This window comes from Callithrix jacchus, chromosome 2, assembly GCF_049354715.1.
Source record: "Callithrix jacchus isolate 240 chromosome 2, calJac240_pri, whole genome shotgun sequence".
NCBI lineage: Eukaryota > Metazoa > Chordata > Mammalia > Primates > Cebidae > Callithrix > Callithrix jacchus.
Window position 1 is genome coordinate 39,103,351 of NC_133503.1, and position 17,820 is coordinate 39,121,170.

At 41.7% G+C, this 17,820-nt stretch overlaps 1 protein-coding gene and 1 pseudogene across 3 annotated transcripts in view; one reads left to right on the forward strand and one right to left on the reverse strand.

The window, feature by feature from the left end:
* The window catches only part of LOC144580887 (uncharacterized), a 32,783-nt gene extending 21,347 nt beyond the window's left edge, over positions 1–11,436 (forward strand). For 2 of the 3 annotated variants that reach the window (XM_078361258.1, XM_078361270.1), the window contains exon 4: positions 11,302–11,436. The gene's annotated coding sequence lies outside the window, so the exon portion shown is untranslated. Of the gene's footprint in view, positions 1–11,294 lie in introns of all 3 variants that reach the window. The other variant, XM_078361265.1, reaches the window with a different exon arrangement.
* A 1,328-nt stretch (positions 11,437–12,764) lies between these two features.
* LOC100398067 (polypyrimidine tract-binding protein 1 pseudogene) lies at positions 12,765–14,398 on the reverse strand (annotated as a pseudogene).
* Between the last annotated feature and the right edge of the window lie 3,422 nt (positions 14,399–17,820).

Sequence of the window (17,820 nt, forward strand, 5' to 3'; positions counted from 1 at the left end):
TCCAGGTCTTTGCTATTGTACACAGTGCTGCAATGAACATACATGTGCATGTGTCTTTATAGTAGAACAATTTATAGTTCTTTGGGTATATACCCAGTAATGGGATTGCTGGGTCAAATGGAATTTCTATTTCTAGGTCCTTGAGGAATTGCCACACTGTCTTCCATAATGGTTGAACTAATTTACACTCCCACCAACTGTGTGAGAGTGTTCCTATTTCTCCACATCCTCTCCAGCATCTGTTGTCTCCAGATTTTTTAATAATAGCCATTCTAACTGGTGTGAGATGGTATCTCAATGTGGTTTTGATTTGCATTTCTCTAATGAACAGTGATGATGAGCATTTTTTCATATGTTTGTTGGCCTCATATATGTCTTCTTTTGAAAAGTGTCTGTTCATATCCATTGCCAACTTTTGAATGGGGTTGTTTTTTTCTTGTAAATCTGTTTTAGTTCTTTGTAGATTCTGGGTATCAGCCCTTTGTCAGATGGGTAGATTGCAAAATTTTTTTCCCGTTCTGTTGGTTGCTGATTCACTCTAATGATGGTTTCTTTTGCTGTACAGAAGCTCTGAATTTTAATTAGATCGCATTTGTCTATCTTTGCTTTTATTGCCATTGCTTTTGATGTTTTAGTCATGAAGTCCTTGCCTTTGTCTATGTCCTGGATGGTTTTGCCTATGTTTTCTTCTAGTGTTTTTATGGTGTTAGGTTTTATGTTTAAATCTTTAATCCATCTGGAGTTAATTTTAGTGTAAGGTGACAGGTAGGGGTCCAGTCTCTGCTTTCTGCACATTGCTAGCCAGTTTTCCCAACACCATTTGTTAAACATGGAGTCCTTTCCCCATTGCTTGTTTTTGTCGGATCAGATGGTTGTAGATGTGTGGTGTTGCTTCTGGGGCCTCTGATCTGTTCCACTGGTCTATGGCTGCTTTGGTACCAGTACCATGCTGTTTTGATTACTGTTGCCTTGTAATATAGTTTGAATTCCAGCAGTGTGATGCCTCCAGCTTTGTTTTTCTTTTTTTTTGCTTACGATTGTCTTGTCTATGTGGGCTCTCTTGTGATTCCATATGAAGTTTAAAGTGTTTTTTTTTTTCCAGTTCTGTGAAGAAGGACATTGGTAGGTTGATGGGGATAACGTTGAATCTGTAGATTACTTTGGTCAGTATGGCCATTTTTATGATATTAATTCTTCCTAACCATGAGCGTGGAATGTTTTTCCATCTGTTTGTGTCCTCCCTTATTTCGTTGAGCAGTGGTTTGTAGTTCTCCTTTAAGAGGTCCTTTACATCATTTGTTAGTTGTATTCCTAGATATTTTATTCTCTTTGTAGCAATTGTGAATCAAGTTTGCTCTTGATTTGGCTCTCTGTCTGTTATTGGTATATAGGAATGCTTGTGATTTCTGCACATTGATTTTGTATCCTGAGACTTTGCTGAAGTTGCTTATCAGTTTGAGAAGATTTTGGGCTGAGATGATGGGGTCTTCTAGATATACAATCATGTCATCTGCAAAAAGAGACAGTCTGACTTCCTCCTTTCCTAATTGAATACGCTTTATTTCTTTTTCTTGCCTGATTGCTCTGGCTAGAACTTCCAATATTATATTGAATAGGTGTGGTGAGAGAGGGCATCCTTGTCTAGTGCCTGATTTCAAAAGAAATTCTTCCAGCTTTTGCCCATTCAGTATGATATTGGCTGTAGGTTTGTTATATATAGCTTTTATGATTATGTAATTATTTTATGATTACCTTCTGTCAATACCTAGTTTATTGAGAGTTTTAACATGAAGGGCTGGTGAATTTTGTTGAAGGCCTTCTCTGCATCTATTGAGATAATCATGGTTTTTTTCTTTAGTTCTGTTTATGTGACGGATTACATTTATGGATTTGCATATGTTGAACCAGGCTTGCATCCCCGGGATGAAGCCTACTTGATCATGATGGATAAGATTCTTGATGTGCTGTTGCAATCTCTTTGCCAGTATTTTATAACCAGGAAGAAATGGATAAATTCCTAGACACTTTTACTCTACCAAGACTAAACCAGGAGGAAGTTGAAACCCTGAATAGACCAATAACAAGGGCTGAAGTAAAGGCAGCAATCAATAGCCTACCAACCAAAAAAGTCCAGGTCCAGATGGGTTCACAGCCAAATTCTACCAGACATACAAAGAGGAGCTGGTTCCATTCCTTCTGAAACTGTATCAAACAATACAGAAGGAGGGAATCCTCCTTAACTTATTTTATAAGACCAACATCATCCTGGTACCAAAAGCAGGCACAGACTCAACTAAAAAAGAAAATTTCAGGCCAATATCCATGATGAAATTGAAGCAAAAATCTTCAATAAAATACCTATTAGTTTTTCTGTAAATTTTTCTGGATATTATAATGTTTATAATCATATCAATTCCAAATAAAGAGAGTTTTACATTGTATGTTCTCACTCATAAGTGGGAGATAAGCTATGAGGATGCAAAGGCATAAGAATGATACAATATACTTTGGGGACTTGGGGATATGGGGTGGGAAGTGGGTGAGGGATAAAAGACTACAAATTGGGTTCAGTGTATACCGCTTGGTTGATGGGTGCACCAAAATCTCACAAATCACCACTAAAAAACTTAGTCATGTAACCGAATACCACCTGTTCCCCCAAATCCTATGGAAATAATCTCCTTATATCTTTCCCACCTCTTTTTCTACCCATGGAGAATGACATGTGAATGCCTTATTTGATTAACTATGTTTTCTAGAGTGTGGAAATACTAGATCATATGCTTTTAATTTTCTGAGAAACTGCCTTATTGTTTTCTATAGAGGCTGCACCATTTTACATTCCTATTAACAGTGCACAAAGGTTCCAATTTCTCCACACCCTTTCTAACACTTACTTTCTCTCTCTTTCTGGTGTGAGATGATATTCACGTGGTTTTGATTTGCATTTTTCTAATGATAAATAATGTTGGGTATATTGTTTAAGTGAAAGCAAGTTTACTAAGAAAGTAAAGGAATAAAGAATGGCTGTTTCATAGGTAGAGCAGCCCTGAGGGCTGCTGGTTGCCTATTTTTATGGCTATTTTTTGATTATATGCTAAACAAGGGGTGGATTATTCATGAGTTTTCTGGAAAAGGGGTAGGCAATTTCTGGACTTAGGGTTTCTCCCCATTTTAGACTTCCTGATGTTGCCATGGCATTTGTAAACTGTCATGGCACTGGTGGGAGTGTCTTTTAGCATGCTAATGCATTAGAATTAGCATATAATGAGCAGTGAGAATGACCAAATGTCACTTTCCTTGCCATCTTGGTTTGTTGGAATTTGGCTGGCTTCTTTACCATATGGTGTTTTATTAGCAAGGTCCTTGTGACCTGTATCTTGTGCCGACCTCCTATCTCATCCTACGACTTGGAATGTGACTGGGAATGCAGCCCAGTAGGTCTTAGTCCTATTTTACCCAGCCTCCATTCAAGATGGAGTTGCTGTGATTCAAAGGCCTTTGACAGACTTCCTCCTTCCCTTTTATTTATTTATTTTTCAGACAGTTTTGCTCTTGTTGCCCAGGCTGGAGGGCAATGGCATGATCTTGGCTCACTGAAACCTCTGCTTCCTAGGTTCAAGCGATTCTCCTGCCTCAGCCTCCTAAGGAGCAGAGATTACAGGCATGTGCCACCATGCCCGGCTAATTTTGTATCTTTAGTAAAGGCAGGGTTTCACCATATTGGTTAGGCTGGTCTGGAATGCCTGACCTCAAGTGACCCACTGGCCTCAGCCTCCCAAAGTGTTGGGATTATAGGCGTGAACCACCGCGCCTGGCCCCTTTCCCTTTTATAAAAAAAACCTTTAATCCTAAGGGTTGCAGTAGGATGAAGATCCATGTTTTGTAACTTCTTCAGGCTGAATAGGGGCAATTATATTACTGCCTAATTATTAGAGTCTTTGTATTCAGGGTAGAGGGCAGCTCAATAGAAAGCACAGTATATCAATTGCTATTCATAACTCTGAGTTCTGGCAAAAGGTGATATCTGGAAGATTAATAAGTGTTTAATTTGAGAAAACATTGAGTAGGCTTATTCTGCATTTCTAAACAAAGAGTACAATACCGGTATATTCCACAACAGTAAAGCAAAATAAGCAGTTATCTCAAGTAAACTAAATAAGAAGACTTTACATGAGCTGGGAAACTGTTGGAACTGAGCTAATATGGAGTCACTAGCTGATTTCAACACACACTCAGAATTAGAATATTGATCCAGATTTTTATATGTCTCATCCTTCTTGTTTCTTCTGAGTATCAGCCAGGCATCACTGGTTGGTTTACAGAAATAAGCAGTCTAAATTACAGACAAAAACCTCAAAAACAACCGATGAGACTAAAATCTGATAAAAGGTATACCATAGCTCCTGAAACATAATTTTTCTCTCTCCAGTCTCCCATTTTTACTAAAGACAAATCATGGTAAGACCGATTTGCTTTATTATACTTGGCCTGATTATTTGTATAAAGTGCAGCAAGAATAATTATTTGTAACATAGTCTTTTTTAAATTGGTTTTGATGGAACTCTTTTCCATAAGGAGTCTCATATAAGACTTTTTTTTTTTGAGACAGAGACTCGCTCTGTTGCCCAGGCTGGAGTGGAATGGCATACTCTCAGCTCACTGCAACCTCCCCCTTCCAGGTACAAGTGATTCTTCTGCCTCAGCCTCCCAAGTAGCTGGGATTACAGGTGTGTGACACCACACCTGGCTAATTTTTTGTATCCTTAGTGGAGAAGGGGTTTCACCATGTTGGCCAGGCTGGTCTTGAACTCCTGACCTTGTGATCCACCTGTCTCTGCATCCTAAAGTGCTGAGATTATAGGTGTGAGCCACCATGCCCAGCCTAAGATTTTTTTAAAGTTGAGCCCAGCCATGGGTTTGTAATTCCTCTCCTCTTGAGGTTCCAAGATAACTTGGGGCTGTCAGAAAGTGACATTCTTTACTTACCACAGATTGGGAAGCTTGGACAGGAACTGTGTAGACAAGGTATGAGGCTGGCTTTCCCAAAGAGGTTTTTTTGGCTTTAAGTCAAATTTGATTCCTTAAAGGAAAGCATACCATTCCAGTCAAAGCTTTGATAGGCCGGGAGCAGTGGCTCATGCCTGTAATCCCAGCACTTGGGAGACTGAGGCAGGCAAATCACTTGAGTTCAGGAGTTTGAGACTAGCCTGGCCAATATGGTGAAACCCCATCTCTACTAAAAATACAAAAATTAGCTGGGTGTGGTGGTGGGTGCTTATAACCCCAGCTACTCAGGAGGCTAAGGCAGGAGAATTACTTGAACGCAGGAGGTGGAGGTTGCAGTGAGCTGAGATCACATCATTGCATTCCAGCCTGGGCAACAGAGTGACACTCTATCTCAAAAAAAAAAAAAAAAAAAACAAAAAAGCTTTGGAAAAATAACCAGTTTCTCTAATTGTGTCCTGTTACAAAAGAAAACAGATTCTTATTGCACTTATGCCAATAACTATCATGCTGTAAGTTAAGAATACTCACAATTAGTTTCCAAATTCTGGAGCAATCAGGTGGAGAGAAACAAATATGTTCCAAATTTTGTTCACAGAAATATACTTTACTTAATTGTTAAAAACTGTAAACAGCTTAAAAGAAAAGTTTTCTTGCTGGGCGTGGTGGATCAAGCCTGTAATCCCAGCACTTTGGGAGGCTGAGGCAGGGGGATCACGAGGTCAAGAGATCGAGACCATCCTGGTCAACAAGGTGAAACCCTGTCTCTACTAAAAATACAAAAATTATCTGGGCATGGTGGTGCGTGCCTGTAGTCCCAGCTACTCGGGAGGCTGAGGCAGGAGAATTGCTTGAGCTCAGGAGGCAGCAGAGGTTGCGGTGAGCTGAGATCGTGCCATTTCACTCCAGCCTGGGTAACAAGAGTGAAACTCCGTCTCAAAAAAAAAAAAAAGAAAGACAAGTTTTCTTGACTTCAATGTCAGCTAATTGGTGCTGCAGTCCATTTCCTTTGGGTTGGGAAGTCTTCTCAGTATCATTCTCTTCATGGTTTGCCAGGAAGCTGTTACCAGAAAGGGGTCCCTATCCAGACCCCCAAGAGGAGGTTCTTCGACTTCACACAAGAAAGAATTTGAGGTGAATCCATAAAGTGAAATCAAGTTTATTAAGAAAGTAAAGGAATAAACAATGGCTAGTACATAGGCAGAGTAGCCTCATATTGAATATATTTTTATATGTTTGTTAACCATTTGCATATCCTCTTTAGATAAATGTTCATGTTATAGTTGGAGTATTTATTTATTTATTTTGATGTTCAGTTGTAGAAGTTCTTTGTATATTAACCCCTTATCAGATATATGACTTACAATTATTTTCTCCCATTCCATAGGTAGACCTTTTACTCTGTTGATTGTGTCCTCTGATGCAAGGAGTTTTAAAGTTTGATATAGTCCCATTTCTTGTTTCTGCTTTTGTTGCCTGTACTTTTAGTGTCATATCCAAGAAATCATTGGCAAATTCAATGCCATGAAGGCTTCCCACTGTGTTTTCTTCTAGCAGTTTTATAGATTTAGGTCTTATATTTAAGTCTTTAATCCATTTTGAATTGACTTTTATATGTGGTGTAAGGATTCAACTTCATTCTTTTGCATGTGTATATCCAGTTTTCCCAGCACCATTTGTTGAAGAGACTGTCCTTTTCTGATTATGTGGTCTTGGCATCCTTATCAAAGATGATTTGAACATAATCTTTTGGGGTTTTTAATTTTATTCTTTGTGTGTGTGTGTGTTTTGAGACAGAGTCTCACTGTCATCCAGGCTGGAGTGCAGTGGCACAATCTTAGCTCACTGCAACTGCTGCCTCCCAGATTCAAGTGGTTTTCCTGTCTCAGCCTCCTGAGTAGCTGGGACTACAGGCATATGTCACCATGTCCAGCTAATTTTTGTGGTTTTAGTAGAGATGGGGTTTCACCATGTTGCCCAGGCTGCTCTCGTACTCTTGGACTCAAGTGATCTGCCCACCTCAACCTCCTAAAGTGTTAGGATTACAGGCATGAGTCACCTTATCCAGGCTCCCTATTTTATTCTGTTGGTCTTTATGTCTGTCTTGCCAGTACCACACTATTTTGCTTACTATTGCTTTGTAATATGTTTTGAAATAAGGAAGTTTGAGACCTCCAACTTTGTTCTTCTTTTCCAAGATTATTTTGGCTATAATGAGTCCCTCTAGATTTCATGTGAAATTTGGAATGTATTTTTTGTTTCTGCAAAAAAAAATTCAATTAGATTTTGATAGGGATTGTGTTGAATCTGTAGATCACTTTGGGTAGTATTGACATCTTAACTATACATGTTAGTTCTTTCAGTTCATGAATTCAAGTTGTCTTTCCATTTAGTGTATCTTTTAAAACTTATTATAAAAATGTATTGTAGTTTTCAGTGTTCAAGTCTTTTGTCTGCTTGGTTAAGTTTATTCCTAAATATTTTATTCTTTTTGATTATACTGTAAATGGAATTTAAAACATTTCCTTTTCAGATTTTTCATTCTTAGTGTACAGAAATGCACCTGATTTTTATGTGTTAATTTCACATCCTGCAACATTACTGAATTTCTTTTTTTGTAGTCTTCAGTTTTTTGCTTATAAGATCATGTCAACTAAGAACAGAGATAATTTTACATATTCATTTCCAATTTGGATGCCTTTTTACTTTCTTTCTTTATTTTCTTTTCTTTTGACTAAATGGTCTGGCTAGAATTTCCAGACCTATGTTAAATACCCTATGTTAAATATGAAAATAAATAAACATTTAACACAGATGTGGCAAAAGTGGGCATTCTTGTCTTATTCCTGATATCAGAGGAAAAGATTTTCATCCTTCATCATTGAGTATGATGTTTGCTATGAGATCTTCATATATGGCTTTTATTATATTGAGGTAGTTTCCTTCTATTTCAAGTTTGTTGAGTATTTTTATTATGAAAGCATGTTAAAATTTGTCACATATCTTATATGCATCAACTGAGCTGATCATGTGATTTTTTTTCCTTCATTCTGTTAATGTGGTGTGTTACATTGATTTATTTTCATATGTTGAAATATCCTTGCATCCCAGAATTAACCAAACTTGGTCATGGTGTATAATCCTTTTAATATGCTACTGCATTTAGTTTGGTAGTATTTTGCTGAGTATTTTTACATCAATGTTTATAAGGGTTATTAGTTTGTATATTTTATTTTCTTGTAATGTTCTTGTCTGGCTTTGGTGTCAGAGTAATGCATGCTTCATAGAATGAGCTTGGAAGTGTTTTGTCCTTTACAGTTCTTTGTAAGCATTTGAGCAGTATTGTGTTCTCTCTCTCTTTCTTGTTTTGAGACAGAGTCTTGCTCTGTCGCCTCGGCTGGAGTGCAGTGGCTCGATCTCAACTCACTGCAACCTTTGCCTCCTGGGCTCAAGCTATTCTCTGTCCTCAGCCTCCCAAGTAGCTGGGATTATAGGCATGTACCACCACATCTGGCTAATTATTATATTTTTAATAGAGACAGGATTTCACCATGTTGACCAAGTGCTGGTCTCGAACTTCTGTCGTCAAGTGATCTGCCCACCTTGGCCTTCCAAAGTGATGGGATTGCAGGCATGAGCCACCACTCTCAGCTGTTAATTCTTTTTTAAATGCTTGGCAGAATTATCTAGTGAAGGCATTTGGTCCTGGGCTTGTCTTTATTGGAAGTTTTCTCTTATTGATGCAATCTTACTAGCTGTAGGTCTGTTCAGATTTTCCATTTCTTCATGATTCACTCTTGGTAGGTGTGTGTTTCTAGGAATTTATTCTTTTTCTCTAGTTATCTAATTTGTTGGTGTACAATTGTTCAGAGAATTCTCTTATCATTTTAATTTTTGTGATATTGAAGCTCCCTTGTCCCTTAGGCATGTGAAGACAGAGTGAAAAGATGGCTCTTTATGAACCAAGAAGTCGGCTCTCCCCAGACACTGAATTTGTATTTGTATCTGATCTTAATTACTTACCTTGTCTCTTTTTATTTCTCAGTCTAGCTAAGGTTTGTCCTTTTTTTTTGTGAGGTGGAGTCCCACTCTGTTGCCCAGGCTGGAGTGCAGTGGCGCAGTCTCTGCTCATGCACTCCTGCCTTCTGGGTTCAGGTGATTTTCCTGCCTCAGCCTCCCGAATAGCTGGGATTACAGGTGCCCACCATCACGCCTGGCGAAGTTTGTATTTTTAGTAGAGATGGGGTTTCACTATGTTGACCAGGCTGGTCATGAACTCCTGACTTCAGGCAGTCTACCCGCCTTGGCCTCCCAAAGTGCTGGGATTACAGGTATGAGCCACCATGCCTGGCAGGTTTGTTCATGTTTTTTTTTTTTACTTTTTAGAAAACCAACTTTATTTTATTTATCTTTGCTCTAATCTTTATTATTGTCTTTCTTCTCACAGCCTAGGGTTTATTATTATTATCTTTTGTTTCTTGATCCTCCCACCTCAGCCTCGCATGTAGCTAGGACTATAACCACATGCTATCATGTTGGGCTAAATTTTAAATTTTTCTGTAGAGATGGGAGAGAGTCTCACTATGTTGCCCACGCTGGTCTTGAACTCCTGGCCTTAAGTGTTCCTCCACCTTAGCCTCCCAAAGTGATGGGATTACAAGCATGAACCATCATGTCTAGCTGGTTTTATTTTTATTTTTCTCCAGATATTTTCTAATTTTATTTTTGATTTCTTTGATCAATTGGTTATTTAAGAATGTGTTGTCTTTTCTTGTTTTCCTTCTGCTATTCATATCTAGTTTCATTCCATTGTGATCAGAAGCTGTATTTTGTATGAATTCAGTGTTTCAAAATTTGCTTAGACTTGTTTTGTGTCCTAACATACGGTCTGTCCTGGAGAATAATCTGGGTGCACTTGAGAAAAATGGTATTTTACTGTTATTGGGTGGAATGTTTTGTATAAGTTTGTTATGTCCACTTGCTTTATAGTATTGCTCAGGTCCTCTATTTCCTTATTGATCTTCTATCTGGTTTTTCTATATATTATTGAAAAAAAGAGTATTGGTGCCTGACAAAGACAAGGCAATTAAAAAGTTAAAATAAAAATAAAGAAAATAGTGGCCAGGCACAATGGCTCATGCCTGTAATCCCAGCACTTTGGGAGGCCGAGGTGGGTGGATCATGAGGTCAGGAGTTCGAGACCAGCCTGGCCAAGATGGTGAAACCCCGTCTCTACTAAAAATACAAAAATTAACCAGGTGTGGTGGTGGGCGCCTGTAATCCCAGCTAATCGGGAGGCTGAGACAGGAGAATTGCTTGAACCCAGGAGGGGGAGATTGCAGTTGATTCCATACGGTTCAAAGTCAAACCTATATTTAAAAAATTAAACACAGAGAAGTCTCATTACCATTCCTGTTCCTTCATTCCATTACACCTCCCTATTCTTAACATTTTCATTGGAAAAACATTTATGCCTCCTGTTTGTTTTTGCCAAATTGGGCAAATCACTCTCTCTGTGACACACACATACTTATTTTCTCTTTTCATCTTACGCAAAAGTAGCATACCATGTATACTGTTTATTACCTTGCTTTTATTCCTGAATATTGATATATTCTGGACATTTCTTTATATTGTTTATAGAGACCTTTCTCATTTTTTTAAACAATTATATTGTACACCATTGACACTATTCAGTAGATTCATCATATTTCATTCAGTCTCAGCTGATTGCCATTGGGTTGTTTTCTAGTTATTTTATTGTAAATGATGTCACAATAAATAACTTTGTGTATATAATGTTCTATTTGTGAAGGTATATATTTAAATTCTTAAAGATGGAATTGCTAGTTCAAAAGACAAATGCATAAATCATTATTTGAAGATATTGCCGAATTCCCTCCATTGTGGTTCTACCATGTTTTTCACTCCTACAAACAATATATGAGAATGCCTATTTTTCCACATCCTTATTAAGAGCCCATTGTCAGTTTTTTTTAATGTTTGTCCATCTGATTGACGAAAACTGATATCTCAATGTGGTTTTAATTTGTATTCTTGTTATGGATGAAATTAAGCAAGTTATGTTTAAAGGCCTTTTTAATTTTTATTTTATACATTTACAGTACTGTACTATGTTTATCAATACCATAAATTTACATCATCTGTTTTTTAAAGTTATATTTTAAGTCCAGGGGTACAATCCAGGTTTGTTACATAGGTAAACTTGTGTCACAGGGTTTATTGTACAGATTATTTCGTTACCCATGTATTTTTTTTTTTTTGAGGTTACAGAAATTTATTCAAAGTTCAGGTGCAGACTGGCCAACCTGCCTCTACAGCGAACACAGGGCTACAGGAGGAGTTGGTTATAAAACGGTTTTAATCCGTTCTCTCCGTATCGCGAGCCATCGGGACAGCAATGGAATGCGCGTTGGGTCCCTACCACTCCGCGGTCAATACTGAGCCTGGAATTGCCGCTAGCAAAATATACATCTGTGTCTCCATAGAAAACCGCGTCGCTGCCCTCGTGTCTCACAACAGGTATAAAAAATTATAAATATTTACACCCTCGTTACATTCTCCTTTACGGAAAGGGGATCCCAGGAGCCCCCAGGACAGGCAGCGCAGAGGCGGGGGAAGAGCACAGCGAAGTGGAGACCAGCGCCTGCCTTCCGGGTCCCAACATCAGAGACAGGCAGAAAACAGAAACTAGACTTTGGTCCAAAATTTGAAGAAAAACCCTGAAGAAGTTTGAGAGCAAGTTTTCTAGGCTATTGCAGCTGAAGGCGCGGTGTAAGGCAACCGGAGGCGATGCCAGAGGCGGCGGCCCGCCCGCCCCTTCCCGGAAGTTCGCGCCTGAGATCGGACCAGGGCTCCCTGTGCCTGACCCGCCGGGCGGCCCCGCCTGCTCTCTGGAAACTGGGTCCCGTCTGTGACTTAATGACAAGAAATAAAATAAAACAGCATACAAGGTAATACCACGAGAAAGTTTAGACTACACTCATACCATTGTATCATCTTGCTATAAAAAGTTACTTAAAACTATTTCTTTTGCATATAAATGAAAAAAGATTAGAATATTTGGTCAACTGGAAATATTGCTAGTCACAGACGTCTGCCACTGCAAAGTATATAATACAGAGATTATGAGGAACAGCTCCGCAGCTGAAAGCAGCAGCGGGCACCCTGGGCCAGCGCCTGGGGGCAGAGGGGAAGGTCCTGGGGGCGGGGCAGGGCGGGCGGGCAAAAATCACATCTCTTGATTAGAGGGCGGGGGTTGGGGTGTGGCAGGCCGTGGCTGCCGCACCCCAGGCACATGATCCTGCAGGAGCCTGCTGGGCCCCCTGCCCCTTGGGGTCCCCAGGACACCCAGGGGGGGTGCGTGGCCGCAGGAAGGTAGGTTTTTTTTAAGGCACAAGGAAGCAGAGTCGTGGTTTCGGCGCCCAACCGTAGGCCCCACGCCCGACAGGCCCCACCAAAGCACGGCCCGAGGGTCTGGCTCCGGGTGTGGAGGGCTGGGAGCTCCCGCTGCCACAGTCACCTGTTACTGCAAGTTTAGCAAGGTGAACTGGATTTAATTTTTTTAAAAACCGGTAAAATGATTTCTCTTTAAAAAAATAAAATCTCTAGTCTGTTAAGGTCACTTCAGCTGCTTTTTAAAGTGGCTTTTCTGCCTGGGCAACAGAGCAACACTCCTGTTGTCTCTCCCCCTTTCTCTTTCTCTTTCTTTCAAAAAAAAAAAAAAAAAAGTGGCTTTTCTTTGGAATGATGGAAGTTGTCGCCAGGGGGCCCGGTCGTGAGGGGCTCGTGTCCCTAGATGGTGGACTTGGAGAAGGAGACCCGCAGGTGGTGGCTCTTCTCGAGGTCGTGGTTGTGCAGGTGAACGAGGGCCTGGACCGCCTCCTCCACGGAGTCCATCTGGTTCAGCGCCATCTTGCGGTCCTTCTGGAAGAACTTGAATCCTTTGACGACGCCCCCATTGCTGGAGAAGAGGACCTTGAGATCTTCCTCGGACACTGCGGGCGGGATGTTGGAGAGGTGCTAGGTGGCCGAGGGTGGGAATATGTTCTGGAAGTTCTTGGATACTGGCTTCTTGAAGCGGTGCAGGGGCGAGTTGCCATAGTCCTTGGTCAGGCCCTGGTCCTCCTGGCCCTGGCGGGGAAGCTGCACGTTCTGGTGCCTCGAGAGTGTGATGTGGATGGGCTTCCGGTACAGCTTGTGCCGGTTCAGGTGGCTCATGGCAAGCTGGGCCTGGTTGCTGTCCACCATCTGCACCAGGGCATTCTCCTTCTTATTGAACAGGCTCTTTACGTGCTGCACATCGCCGTAGACGCCGAAAAGAATAAAGAGGCTTTGGGGTGTGACTCTCTCTGGGTTGAGGTTGCTGACCAGCAACACAGAATTTCCTGCCCCAACCAGGCCCGGAATGGCGATCAGGCCTGCCGCCGCAGCTGCCGCCGCTGCCAAGGGGATGGCCAGGGGCGCTAGGGCTCCGTGGACGTTGGGAACAGAAAGGCCGAAGGTCGCAGCCATGGTCTGGTCCAGCGAGGGCTGGCTGTCCCCAGAGGGCAGATCTGCGCGCGTGTAGTCAAGGCTCTTGTCGTTGTTGTACTTGACGTTGAGGCTGGTGAGCTTCGAGAAGTCCATGCGCAGCGTGCAGCAGGCGTTGTAGATGTTCTGCCCGTCCAGAGACAGCTTGGCGTGCTGGGCACTCACGGTGTCTGCAGCAGGGCCTGGAACTGGTGGTGATGATCTTCAACACCGTGCCGAACTTGGAGAAAATCTGGTTCAGCACGTCCGTGGTCACCGGGTAGAAGAGGTTCTCCACGATGATCCTCAGCTTGGGGCTCTGCCCGGCCATCACCATCCCTGTGTTCACAGCCGCCGCCAAGGCAGCCAAAGCCAGGTTCCGCGACTGGACCGAGTTCACGGCCTGCAGGGCTGCCTGGGCACGTGCCTGACTGGGAGAGCTGTCAGTCTTCAGCTCCTTGTGGTTGGAGAACTGGATGTAGATGGGCTGGCCGTACAGCACGGCTGTCACAGAGGTGTAGTAGTTCACCTTGGTGTTGGCAGCCTCCTCTGTGTTCATCTCGATGAAGGCCTGGTTTTTCCCCTTCAATATCAAGTGATTGGTGACCTTCCCAAAAGGCACCCTTCGGTGATGTCGATGGGGAGCTTCTGAATGTGGATCACTCTGGAGGGTACGCCGGCACTTTTGCTATCGCCTTTGAACTTTTTGTTGTCATTTCCATTTGCTGCAGACGTTTTGCTGCTGCTGATAAACGGTCTGTTGGTGACACAAGTAGAGAAAACCTCGTCAGATCCCTGCTTTGTACCAACTGCTATATCAGGGACAATGCTGTCCATGGCACACAGAGCAGACCCGCGGGGGATGGAGTGGAGGCTCGGGAATACTACCCAGGTATTAAACCCAGTACCTATTGGTTAACTTTTCCCAATCCTCTCCCTCCTTCCATAAATCTCAGTGTCTTTTGTTACCCTCTATGTGTCCATGTGTTCTCATCATTTAGCTCCCACTTAAAAGTAAGAACATGGAGTATTTGATTCTCCGTTCCTGCATAAATTTGCTAAGGACAATGGCCTCCAGCTCCATCCATGTTCCAGCAAAAATGTGATTTTATTATTTTTATGGCTGCATAGTGTTCCATGGTGTATATGTACTACACTTTCTTTATCCAGTGCACCACTGATGAGCATTTAAGTTGATTCCATGTCTTTGCTATTGTGAGTAGTTCTGCAGAAAACATACATGTGTCTTTATGATAGAATAATTTATATTCCTTTGGGCATATACTCAGTAATGGGATTGCTGGATAGAATGGTAGTCCTGTTGTTAGCTCTTTGAGGAATCACCACACTATTTTCCACAATGGTAGAACTAATTTACACTCCTACCAACGGTGTGAAAATGTTCCTTCTTCTCTGCAATCTCACCAGCATCTGTTATTTTTTGACTTTTTTTTTTTTGAGAAAAGGTCTCACTCTGTCCCCCATGCTGGAGTGCAGTGGCATGATCACAGCTCACTGCAGCCTTGACCTCCTGGGCTCAAGTTATCCTCCTGCCTCAGCCTTCTGAGTAGCTGGGACTATAGGTGGGTGCCACCACACTGGCTAATTTTTGTATTTTTTGTAGAGATGGGGTCTTGCCATGTTGTCCAGGCTGGTCTCAAACTCCTGGGCTCAAGTGATTCTCTTTGGCTTCCCACCGTGCTAGGAGTATAGGCATGAGACACTGAGCCCAGCCAATTGTGGATTTTTTTTCCTTTCTTGAGACAGAGTTTCATTCTTCTTGCCCAGACTGCAGTGCAATGTCATGATCTTGGCTCATGGCAATCTCTGCCTCCCAGGTTCAAGTGATTCTCCTGCCTCAGACTCCCAAGTAGCTGGGATTACAGGCATGTGCCACCACACCCAGCTAATTTTGTATTTTTAATAGAGATGTCTTTTCTTTCTTCCTTCCTCCTTCCCTCCCCCGCCTTCGCTTCCCTTCCTTCTCCCTTCCCTTCCCTTCCCTCTCCTTTCCCTTCCCTTCCCTTCCCTCTCCCTTCTCTCTGCCTTCCCTCTCCCTTCCCTTCTCTTCCCTTCCCTTCTTCTGAGTTTGTTGCCAGGCTGGAGTGCAGTGGCATGATCTCAGCTCACTGTAACCTCTGCTTCCTGGGTTCAAGAGATTCTCCTGCCTCAGCCTCCCAAGTAGCTGGGACAACAGGCACGCGCCGCCATGCCCAGCTAATTTTTAATTTTTAGTAGAGATGGGATTTCACCATGTTGGCCATGTGGTCTAGAACTCTTGACCTGTGTTTTCATTTCTAATTTTATTGCACTGTGGTTGGTATAAAAGAATGGTTGGTATAATGTCAGATCTTTAACCTTTGCTGAGGATTGTTTTATGTCCAATCATGTGGTTGATTTTAGAGTATGTGCCATGTGACAATGAAAAGAATGTATATTCAGTTGTTTTTGGGTGAAGAGTTCCATAGATATTGATCAGGCCCATTTGATCCAGTGCTGAGTTAAGGTCCTGAATAGTTCTGTTAATTTTCTGACTTGATGATTAGTCTAGTACTGTCAGTGGAGAGTTGAAGTCTCTCACTAGTATTGTGTGGGAGTCTGAGTCTCTTTGAAGGTCCCTAAAAACTTGCTTTATGAATCTGGGTGCTCCTGTGTTGGGTGCAGGTATATATATGGGTAGGTCTTCTTGTTGAATTGAACCTTTTACCAAAATATAATGCCTTTCTTTGTCTTTTTTGGTCTTTGTTGGTTTAAAGCCTATTTTGTCTGAAATTAGGATTGTAACCCCTGCTTTTATCTGAGTTCCATTTGCTTGGTAGATTTTCCTCCCTCCCTTTGTTTTGAGTCTATGGGTGCTATTGTGTGTGAAACGGTCAGTTGAAGACAGCATACGATTAGGTATTGCTTTTCTATCCAGCTTGCCACTCTGTGCCTTTTAATTGGGGAATTTAGCCCATTTATATTCAAGATTATTATTGATATGTGTGAATTTGATCCTGTCATCATGTTAGCTGCTTATTGTAGATACTCGTTTGTGTGGCTGCTTTGCGATGTTACTGGCCTGTGTACCTGAGTGTGTTTTTGTACTGGTTGATAATGGTCTTTCTTTTCCATATTTAGTGCTTCCTTCAAGAAATCTTGTAAGGCAGGTCTGGTGGTAACACATTCCCTCAGCATTTTCTTGCGTGTAAAGGATCTAATTTATCTTTCACTTATGAAGCTTAGTTTGGCTGGGTATGATATTCTTGGTTGAAATTTCTTTAAGAATGTTGAATATTGGCTCCCAATGTCTTCTGGCTTGTAGGTTTTCTGCTAAGAGGTCCACTGTTAGTCTTATGAGCTTCCCTTTGTAGGTGACCTGGCCTTTTTGTGAAACTGCCTTTAACATTTTTTCTTTCATTTCAACCTTGGGGAATGTGATGATTATGTGTTTTAGGGATTATCTTTTTTTTTTTTTTTTTTTGAGACAGAGTCTCACTCTGTCACCAGGTGCCAGGCTGGAGTGCAGTGGCACAATTTCGGCTCACTGCAACCTCCACCTCCCACATTCAAGCAATTCTCCTGCCTCAGCCTCCCGAGTAGCTGGGACTACAGGTGCATGCCACCATGCCCAGCTAATTTTTTTTTTGTAGTTTTAGTAGAGATGGTGTTTCACTACATTGGCCAGGATGGTCTCGATCTCTTGACCTCATGATCCGCCCACCTCAGCCTTTCAAAGTGCTGGGATTACAGGCTTGAGCCACTGTGCCTGGCCTATTTTCTTATGAATTATCTTATTGGGGTTCTCTCATTTCCCGAATTTGAATGTTGACCTCTCTAGCTAGGTTGGGAAAGTTTTCATGGATGATATCCTGAAATATGTTTTCCAAATTGGTTCCGTTCTCCCCATCTCTTTCAGGGACACCAGTATGTCATAGCTTTGGTTTCTTTACACAATCCCATATTTCTTGGAGGTCTTATTCATTACTTCTTATTCTTTTTTTCTTGATTATTGTCTGTCTGTTTTATTTCAGAAAGCCAGTCTTTAAGCTCTGACATTCTTTTCTCAGCTTGGCCTATTCTGCTATTAATACTTGCAATTGCATTATGAAATTCTGGGCTGGGCATGATCGTTCATGCCTGTAATCCCAGCACTTTGGAGGCTGAGGTGGGTGAATCATAAGGTCAGGAGTTCAAGACCAGCCTGGCCAACATGGTGAAGCCCTGTCTCCTCTAAAACTACAAAAAAATTAGCTGGGCATTGTTGGGGGGCACCTATAATCTCAGCTACTCAGGAGGCTG